Here is a 10,231-nt window from a genome sequence, read left to right on the forward strand (position 1 = left end):
ATGGGATCGAGCCCCACATCAGGCTCTTCTGCTATGAGCCTGCTTCTTCCTCTCCCATTCCCCTGCTTGTGTTCCCTCTCTCACTGGCTGTCTATATCTCTGTCGAATAAATAAATAAAATCTTTAAAAAAAATAAAAAAAATTAAAAAAATGGTTCGTGCTCACCCAGGGACACAGAAAAAGGGAAAACCCTGTAAAACAAGACCCATGTGCCTTAGGATCACAAGCACATCGAAGCACAGGGAAGAAAGAATAACCCTTCTATCTGCTTGCATGCATCAAGTTCAGGAAGTGAGTCACAACTGTAAAAACATCGTCACTAAATCTGCAAAGGGGTCACAGCTTTCTGTTTCCTTTCACCGAGACGGTCTCCACTGTCTCCACGTCTCTTTTCAACTGTTCTGCTGCCCAAAGTCGAGCCAGCCCCTTCGGGGAGCGCCAGATCTGGAGAGGAGTCCAGATCCCCACTTCCTGGCACTGGGCTTGTCTGAAGTCTGTCTGCTGGCGGTGGAGGGAGGGTTCGCAGCTCCTCTGTAGCCCAGCACCCCCAGCTGGGGTGTTGATTCTTGACTTCATTTTCCTCTGGACCCCAGGTCCCTTTCTGGTTACCCATCTTTTTTTTTTTTTCTCCTTCTGGAGTTTCCCAGTCACGTGTAGTTCTATTTCACATCGACACATAAGAATTAGGTTCTTGGAGCACCTGGGTGGCTCAGCTGGTTAATAAGCATCTGCCTTGGGCTCAGGTCATGGTCCCGGAGTCCCAGGATAGAGCCCCGCATCAGGCTCCCTGCTCAGGGGGGAGCCTGCTTCTCCCTCTCCCTGTGCTCTCTCTCTTTCACTCACTCTCCCTCTCAAATAAATAAATAAAATCTTAAAAGAAGAAAGAGCCTCTTTTTATCATATTAAACCTAGGCTTCAAGGTGTCACCTGTCCACACTGTAAACTCCCCCAGGCAGATCTGCCTGTGTCATCAAACTGAGGCATTGCACCTTGAGCCTAGAACAGTGAGGAGCCCCAGACACCGGAGAGGCACTAGAAAGCACCCCAAGGGGAGCCCTGGCCCGCCCCCAGTCTTGCGCCCCTGCTGGCAAACATCCCAGGCAGAGCTGTTCTCTGCTGCTGGCATGAGATGGTGCTGCACGAAACATCACATGTAAAACACTCAGCACAAAAACATAATAAAATAGGGGCGCCTGGGTGGCACAACGGTTAAGCGTCTGCCTTCGGCTCAGGGCGTGATCCCGGCGTTATGGGATCGAGCCCCACATCAGGCTCCTCCGCTGTGAGCCTGCTTCTTCCTCTCCCACTCCCCCTGCTTGTGTTCCCTCTCTCACCGGCTGTCTCTATCTCTGTCTAATAAATAAATAAAATCTTTAAAAAAAAACATAATAAAATAAAAAAATAAATAAAACACTCAGCGCAGAGCCTGGTGAACATGTGCCGACTGGGGGCAGATAAAGCCGGCAGATCTCCTTTCTTCGAAGTCCCTGCCTCTGGGGTCAGTGTAAGGTGACACTGGCAGGACTTTACCCTGCTGTGGGAAGTCAGGATTGATGATCTCCCATTCTCTCCTAGTCGTATTTCTAGTAACAGGTCCAAACCCTTTCCTTCAGGATCCCATGAGGTCACTGCAAGGGTGTTTTCTTCTGGGAGACAAATTATGCTCAGAGACTGAACAATGTATTTTTTAAAAGATTTTATTTATTTATTTCCCAGAGAGATAGAGAGTGCCCAAGCAGGGAGAGCAGCAGGCAGAGGGAGAAGCAGGCTCCCCACTGAGCAAGGAGCCCGATGTGGGGCTCAAACCCAGGACTCTGGGATCATGACCCGAGCCAAAGGCAGATGCTAAACTGACTGAGCCACCCAGGTGCCCCTGAACAATGTATTTCACACAGGTTAGCTTAGGAATTTCACAAGCCAATAACATACAGGATAATGTCTTTCAGTAGACTAATACAGAAACATCATAATCCAAATCGATCATACTATTGTTCCAGGTAAGGGAGATGAAAAGAGTAAAGTCCAGATTTAGTTGAGGTGTACCTTCATTTGAGTTGGTACTAGGGAGAGATGACTTAGCCAATGGAGAGCTGACCTCCAGCTACCAGCGCAAAAGTAAAAGTCCCCCTTTGCTAGAGCAGGTTGCTAGGGAACCAGTAGCATCACCAGTGTTGCTAGGCAAGAAGATGGCCTTCCTAGGGCCAGTGCATGGCTTTCATCACTGTTCGAAAAAAGAGGTGTCTTTCTTGTGGCAGTAGCTAATTGCCCGGAAGTCTTTGGAGAACATTTTAGATCAGCAAAGTGTGGCCTTGTCCAGACCAAACACTCTTGGGTAGTCCTTCCAAACTCTTGGTTATTTATAGTCAAAATGTCCCCTTACATGGACATGTTGCTTCCTCGTATTTTTTAAAAGATTTTATTTATTTACTTGACAGAGAAAGAGAGAGAGAGAGTATGAACAGGGGGAGTGGCAGGCAGAGGGAGAAGCAGGCTCCCCGCTGAGCAGGCAGCCTTGTGGGGGACTTGGTCCCAGGACCATGGGATTATGACTTGAGCTCAAGGCAGATGCTTCACCAACTGAGTCACCCAGGTGTCCCTTTTCATATTTTTAAAATATTTTTTAAATTTATTTATGAGATAGAGACAGCCAGCGAGAGACGGAACACAAGCAGGGGGAGTGGGAGAGGAAGAAGCAGGCTCACATCAGAGGAGCCTGATGTGGGGCTCGATCCCATAACGCCGGGATCACGCCCTGAGCCGGAGGCAGACGCTTAACCACTGTGCCACCCAGGCGCCCCCCTTTTCATATTTTTTAAAGACTTATTTATTTGAGAGAGAGAGAGGGAGGGAGCGAGCATGGGGGGAGGGTCAGAGGGGGAGAGAGAGAATCTCCAGGAGCCTGACACGGGGCTCAATCCCACAACCCTGAGATCATGACCTGAGCTGAAATCAATAGTTGGACGCTCAAGCAACTGAGCCACCCCGGCGCCCCTCCTTCATGTGTTTTTTATAGATTATCCACCCGTGGGCCTTTCGGCAGCTGAGCTAGTGAGTTCTTATCAGTGAGAACAGATGAGATGATGACATCCGGACACAATTTACTTCATTCTTCTATCAAAACAACTTTTTTGTCTTTGTCATAAACAAGTGAATTAAAACAAACTTCACAAAAGTCATAAGCAAGTGGATTGAAATAATACCAAACCATTACACAACAAAGAAACAGCTGAGTTCATACCTTTTATATTCCTTCTAAGTTTAGTTTTTGGTCATCTCTGCACTGAATGTGGAGCTCGAACTCACAACCCGAGATCAAGAGTCACATGTTCTTCTTTTTTTTTTTTTAATATTTTATTTATTTATCTGACAGAGATAGAGACAGCCAGCGAGAGAGGGAACACAAGCATGGGGAGTGGGAGAGGAAGAAGCAGGCTCTTAGTGGAGGAGCCTGATGTGGGGCTCGATCCCATAATGCCAGGATCACGCCCTGAGCCGAAGGCAGACGCCCAACCACTGTGCCACCCAGGCGCCCCCACATGTTCTTCTGACTGAGCCAGCCAGGTGCCCTGATCAACACTTCTTTTTTCTTCTTTTTAAAGATTTTATTTATTTATTTGACAGAGAGAGAGAGAGCACAGCTGGGGGATGGGGGGAGAGGCAGAGGAAGGAGCAGACTCCCTGCTGAGCCGGGAGCCCAATGTGGGGCTCGATCCCAGGACCCTGGAATCATGAACCGAGCTGAAGGCAGGCGCTTAACCAACTGAGCCATCCAGGTGCCCCAATTTTTTTTTTCTTTTTAAGGAAGCTCTCTGACCAGCATGGGGCTTGAACTCAACAACCACAAGATCAAGAGTCACATGCTCTACCCACTGAGCCAGCCAGGTGCCCCAATACCTTTTATATTCCTACTTTTACATCACACACTACACACTTTCATGCTCTAATATTTCTGTAAAAGAAACCGGAACAGTTTTCAAATGGTTTTATATAAAAGTGAGGTCAGTGCTGGGGACAATAAAGATCCCCCCAGTAAAGGTCCCTAAGACCCAGCGGGCACAGCAGAGTGTCTGTGAGACCTGGACTGACCCTGCGCGAGAGCCACGCCTCCTTGTGCACAGGTAGCAGGAGAGGATGGCAGGAGGCTCCCGGCTAGAGAATCGGTACCACATTTATGTAACAATGGAAACAAAGCTCTAGTACCAGACCTAGGGCAGGGAGATGGAAGAAGTTTTATAACAATAACCAAAGTGTTTGATTCCCCCCCCCAGGATATCACTTTAAATTTTTACTGCAATAATAAAGGACCATATAGTTCTAAATATCATAAGGAGAAATTGGAGGTTTTAAAGTCAGCATTCTTTTGAGAAAAATTTCAAAGCTTACAGTTGAATTGCTATATCAATTCATATAATTTTGGAATGTGCAAAATCACCACCACTGCTTGGGAGGTGAGTTGATCTAGATGTTTTGCAAGTGGTTGAAACAGTTAAGTCTTACAGATGTGTTGTAAGAAAACCAACTAGCAGATTTATTAGCAATAAGAGAATTTTCTTTTTTTCTTTTTTTTTAAGGAGTATTTATTGAGAGAGACAGTGCCGAACATGAGCAGGGGGGGCGGGCAGAGGGAGAGGGAGAAAGTCTTCACTGAGTCCCTATTGAGGGCAGAGCCCAATGCAGGGGCTCAATCCCACGACCCCAAGATCATGACTTGAGCTGAAATCAAGAGTCTAACACCCAATCAAATGAGCCACCCAAGTGCCTTTAGCAGTAAGAGAATTTCTATCTGTTGTTTCTCCCCAGGAGCTCAAGGATATCAAGATCAAGGTCAGTGAAAGGAAAAATGTTTGTTTTGAAGCGTTTTTTCCTTTATCTTTCAATCTAGCTTTCAAGCACTTTTGAATAAAAATTGACTTCCATTCTGGAAAGGAAGACTTGTTTCCTTATGATCATGTAAGTCCTTACAAAGAAGCGATTATATGTATTTCTTCTACAAGAAGAGTTTAAGATTGCCTCTTGCCTGACACAGGTACAGAGAAAAGAGGCAGTAGGAGGAGTGACCTAGGGAAATTAAACAATGTTAGATAATGGCTGTCAATGAAAATTTGTTCATATCACACCCACAAAATATTTGATAGATCTTGCAGCTGATATTAATATCCTTATACAAAGTGGCCAATAAGCATATGCAGATATGCTCGATATCGTTAGCTCTCAGGGAAATGCACACCAAAGCCACAGTGAGACTACGTGTCACAGTACTGTGATGAAAAAGACAGATTACAACAAGTGTTAGCAACGATGTGGAGAAATTAGAACCCTCATACGCTACTTGTGGGAACGTAAAATGGTGTATCCCCTTTCCTAGATAGTCTGGCAATTCCTCAAATAATTAAACATAGAGTTACCATATGATTCAGCAATTACAACTTTACCTATGTGTGCAAAAGAAATGAAAACACGTCCACACAAAAATGTGTACGTGAATGTTCATAGCAGCATTATGTATAATTACAGAGGTAGAAAAAAACCCAGTATCCTTTAACTGATCTGGTTTTGTTTACTACATCATTGTGTGGATATACCACTTGTGAAACACTAAGTAAAAAGAGAAACTATGCAAACTTTAAAGGCATTTTCTTTGTCCTAAACAGTTCAGTGTGTATATTCATAGAATGTGGTATATCTATACGATGGTGTAGTGTACCCGTGCGTACAATGGTGTAGTGTACCTATCCGTACAATGGTGTAGTGTACCCGTGCGTACAATGGTGTAGTGTACCCATGCGTACAATGGTGTAGTGTACCTGTGCGTACAATGGTGTAGTGTACCTATCCGTACAATGGTGTAGTGTACCCGTGCGTACAATGGTGTAGTGTACCTATCCGTACAATGGTGTAGTGTACCCGTGCGTACAATGGTGTAGTGTACCTATCCGTACAATGGTGTAGTGTACCCGTGCGTACAATGGTGTAGTGTACCTATCCGTACAATGGTGTAGTGTACCCGTGCGTACAATGGTGTAGTGTACCCATGCGTACAATGGTGTAGTGTACCCGTGCATACAATGGTGTAGTGTACCTATCCGTACAATTGTGTAGTGTACCCGTGTGTACAATGGTGTAGTGTACCCGTGCGTACAATGGTGTAGTGTACCCGTGCATACAATGGTGTAGTGTACCTATCCGTACAATGGTGTAGTGTACCTGTGCGTACAATGGTGTGTACCCGTGCGTACAATGGTGTAGTGTACCCGTGTGTACAATGGTGTAGTGTACCCGTGTGTACAATGGTGTAGGGTACCCGTGCGTACAATGGTGTAGTGTACCTATCCGGTACAATGGTGTAGTGTACCCGTGCGTACAATGGTGTAGTGTACCCGTGCGTACAATGGTGTAGTGTACCTATACAAAATCATTCTGCAATAAAATACAATTGAGGGAGCAGAAGACAAGCTGAGGACAAAGCACATGCTGACACCCCCCCTGCCCCGCCAGACTCCCAGGTGGGACGTATGTGACATTCCTCAGGCACTCCTGGCTGCCCTAAAGCTAAGGGAAGGAAAAGCAAATGGTTAACTGATAGAGATCACAGTCCTGCAGGACCGGAGTCTCCCTCAGTTTACAAATGTCTTCGTGATTTATAAGAAAAAGCATTCTTATCAATAACCTAACTTCCAGAAGGAATCTCCCGAAGATCTTAATCTGAATGCTTTACTAGAGGGAAAAACAACCTTAACTTGACAAGTGCAAGGCCTCCAGCATCTTGTAGGTCCTTCTTAGCATAGGAAAGTTCTTTTTTTTTAAGATTTTATTTATTTATTTGACAGAGAGAGAGACAGCCAGCGAGAGAGGGAACACAAGCAGGGGGAGTGGGAGAGGAAGAAGCAGGCTTGTAGCGGAGGAGCCTGACGTGGGGCTCGATCCCATAACGCCGGGATCACGCCCTGAGCCGAAGGCAGACGCTTAACCGCCGTGCCACCCAGGTGCCCCAGGAAAGTTCTTTTGAAGCCCTACCTTTTTCCTTACTTCCCCCAACTCTCAAGTTTATAGTCAGTCACCCCTCACAACCCTGGTGCAGCAGCTCTTTTTGTCCCTGTGCTGTAATAAAGCCACCTGTTTGCACTAAAGATGTCTCAAGAGTTCTTTCTTGGTCGTGGCCTCGGGACCTCACCAACATTCAAAAACTACATCACAATGAAGTACTGACATATGCTACAATGTGGATGGAACTTGAAAACATCAGGCTTAATGAAACAAGCCAGACACGAAAGGTCACATGTTCTATGATTCCATTTATAGGAAATGTCCAGAATAGGTAAGAGACACAAAATAGATGATTGGCTGCCGAGGGTTAGTGAAGGGAAATTACAGGCAATGAGGAGTTACAGGTAAAGGGTTTGGTGTTTCTTTTTGGGGGTGTTGTAAATATCCTATAATCAATTGCCATGTTGGTGGTACGACTCTATGCTAAAGACCACTGACTTCTAGCAAGTTTTAATTGAGTGAATCGTATGATTTGTGAGTTACAGCACAATTAAGCTGTTACAAAATCTAATTACTAGAACCAGAAGTCAAAGTCATGTTTAATAACTTGTTAATATAGGGGCACCTGGGCGACTCAGTCAAGTGTCGGACTCTTGGTCTTCACCCTGGTCTTGATCTTGGGGTTGTGGGTTTGAGCCCCACATTGGGCTCCACACTGGCTGTGGAGCCTACTAAAAAAATAATAACTCATTAATATAGTCGGGCCTCAGTTTCAAAAGCTACCAATTTTAGAACAGAATCTACTCTGTAATCATGTTTTTGATTACTACTTGTTGCATCTCCAGCTCCAAATGAGACCTTTGAGATTCATTCGTAGCATCAACAAAATCAAGGAGGTAGTCCAAACCGTTATACAGCAGATATCTTTTTTTTTAAAGATTTATTTATTTGAGAGAGAGCGCATGCAGGAGTGAGTGTGGGAGGGGCAAAGAGAATCATAAGCAGACTCCACACTGAGTGTGGAGCCCAACACAGGCTTGAGATCATGACTCTAAGATCGTGACTTGAGCCGAGACCAAGAGTCGGGTGCTTAACCAGGTGCGCCCCCCAGGTGTCCCCCAGATGATACTTTTAATTCAGCAGTCTGGGGGTGCCTGGGTGGCACAGCGGTTAAGCGTCTGCCTTTGGCTCAGGGCATGATCCCGGCGTTATGGGATCGAGCCGCACATCGGGCTTTTCCACTATGAGCCTGCTTCTTCCTCTCCCACTCCCCCTGCTTGTGTTCTCTCTCTTGCTGGCTGTCTCTATCTCTGTTGAATGAATAAATAAATAAAATCTTTTAAAAAAATAAATACATTCAGCAGTCTGTTCTTCATTAGTCTCTCCTGTTTTCTGAACAACTGCCTTTGTACTCACAACTTTGCTTTATGGAGGTAACCTTTTCTTCTTCATTCCCATTTAGCCACACACTATCTTTTTCCATGTTGGCTTCTAATTCTCCATATTTCTCAAGAATTTATCTACGATTGCCCTCTGCTAAGCTCTTCAGATCATAGTCGGGTTGCTTTCTGTAAAGATTTCCCAGGAAGCCGCTATCGTTCTTTGTTTTACTCCTTGCCAGCTCTTGGCCCAGTTAAAAATCACGTTTTTGTGTTGTGGATTTTAATTCTGGAAACTCTTTCCTTGTCTTTCTCATTGTAACATTTTTTAAAAAAGATTTTATTTATTTATTCGACAGAGATAGAGACAGCCAGTGAGAGAGGGAACACAAGCAGGGGGAGTGGGAGAGGAAGAAGCAGGCTCCCAGCGGAGGAGCCTGATGTGGGGCTCGATCCCATAACGCTGGGATCACGCCCTGAGCCAAAGGCAGACGCTTAACCACTGTGCCACCCAGGCGCCCCTCTCATTGTAACCTTATTCAAAATGATGATTTTCTTCAAGTTGTTTCTACCTAGAGAGTCGTTTGCAGCTCAGGATCACACCTTAATTCCTTGGGTGAATCAAGGTTGAAGTGTTTAAAGGGAGGAAAATGCCCTGTAGATTTTACATACTTTCTCTTCTGGTGTTTCAAACATATTAGCCAAAATTTAACTATAAATGGCATCTAGGTGTTTTGAATTTCATTAGAAACCTTTAATTTTGCAGTTTTAGAAAAGACAGCCCTGCTCAATGTTTCGTTTTACTATTAACCATATTAACAATACATAATGAAATTTGAGTAAATTACAGCTTGTCTTCCTGGAGTTTATAGTCCTTTCAAAGATTTTTCTCTTCGGGGTACCTGGGTGGCTCAGTCGGTTAAGCAGCTGCCTTGGGCTCAGGTCATGATCCCAGGGTCCTGGGTTGTAGCCCCACAGGCTACCTGCTCAGTGGGGAGCCTGCTTCTCCCTCTGCCTGCTGCTCCCCTTGCTCATGCTTGCTCTCCCCCCACCCCACCACTGTGTCAAATAAATAAAATCTTTAAAAAAAGAAAGATTTTTCTCTTCAAAGCATATAAGCCACAGGTTGAAGAGAGCATTGTACTTACTTCTATATTCATTCTAAATGGTAAACTGTTTAATCTACAGATAATTTCTATGGAAGACAACTACAAGGAATAACTATGCAGATTAATATATAAACTTCACATGGTGTAAAAACCTTAAGATTTAAAAAAAAACCAAAGAAACAAAAAAATGCCTTTTATCTAACTACCTCGTTGGTTAGTGAGTGATTCAATTGAAGGATAAGCCCAGGAATTGTTCAGAAGTAACAATGCCTTGACTTCTTGTCAGAAAACATTAGGTTGAAAAATGCCTGACCTCAGGATCAGAGCTTTGAAAGGAAGATTCTGAAAACGTTTCTCTGGTGAGGCAAACATTTTTTACTTGGGTTAAATATCACGGATAATATACTGTGTCTTTGACTGGGTTTTGGAATATAGTTGAGGTTTGGTGGAGTGAGGTCCAGAGCCGATGACCAAGAAAGAATTCTTGAGATGTCTTTGGTGCAAAATGGTGATTTATTAAAGTACAGCAACTGAGCCCGTGGACAGAAAAACCTGGGGCACCGAGGTCTTGAGGAGTGGTGATTATATACTCAGGAGTTGGGGCGGTAAGGGAAAGGGAGGTTTCAAAAAACTTTCATATGCTAAAGAGGACCGACCTACAAGATACCAGAACTTTCATATGCTAAAGAGGCCCAACCTACAAGATACCTACAAGATAGGGAGGTCTTGCCATTGTCGGGTTAAGGTTGTTTTCCCCTC

Source organism: Ailuropoda melanoleuca, chromosome X (genome assembly GCF_002007445.2).
Source record: "Ailuropoda melanoleuca isolate Jingjing chromosome X, ASM200744v2, whole genome shotgun sequence".
Classification (NCBI taxonomy): Eukaryota; Metazoa; Chordata; class Mammalia; order Carnivora; family Ursidae; genus Ailuropoda; species Ailuropoda melanoleuca.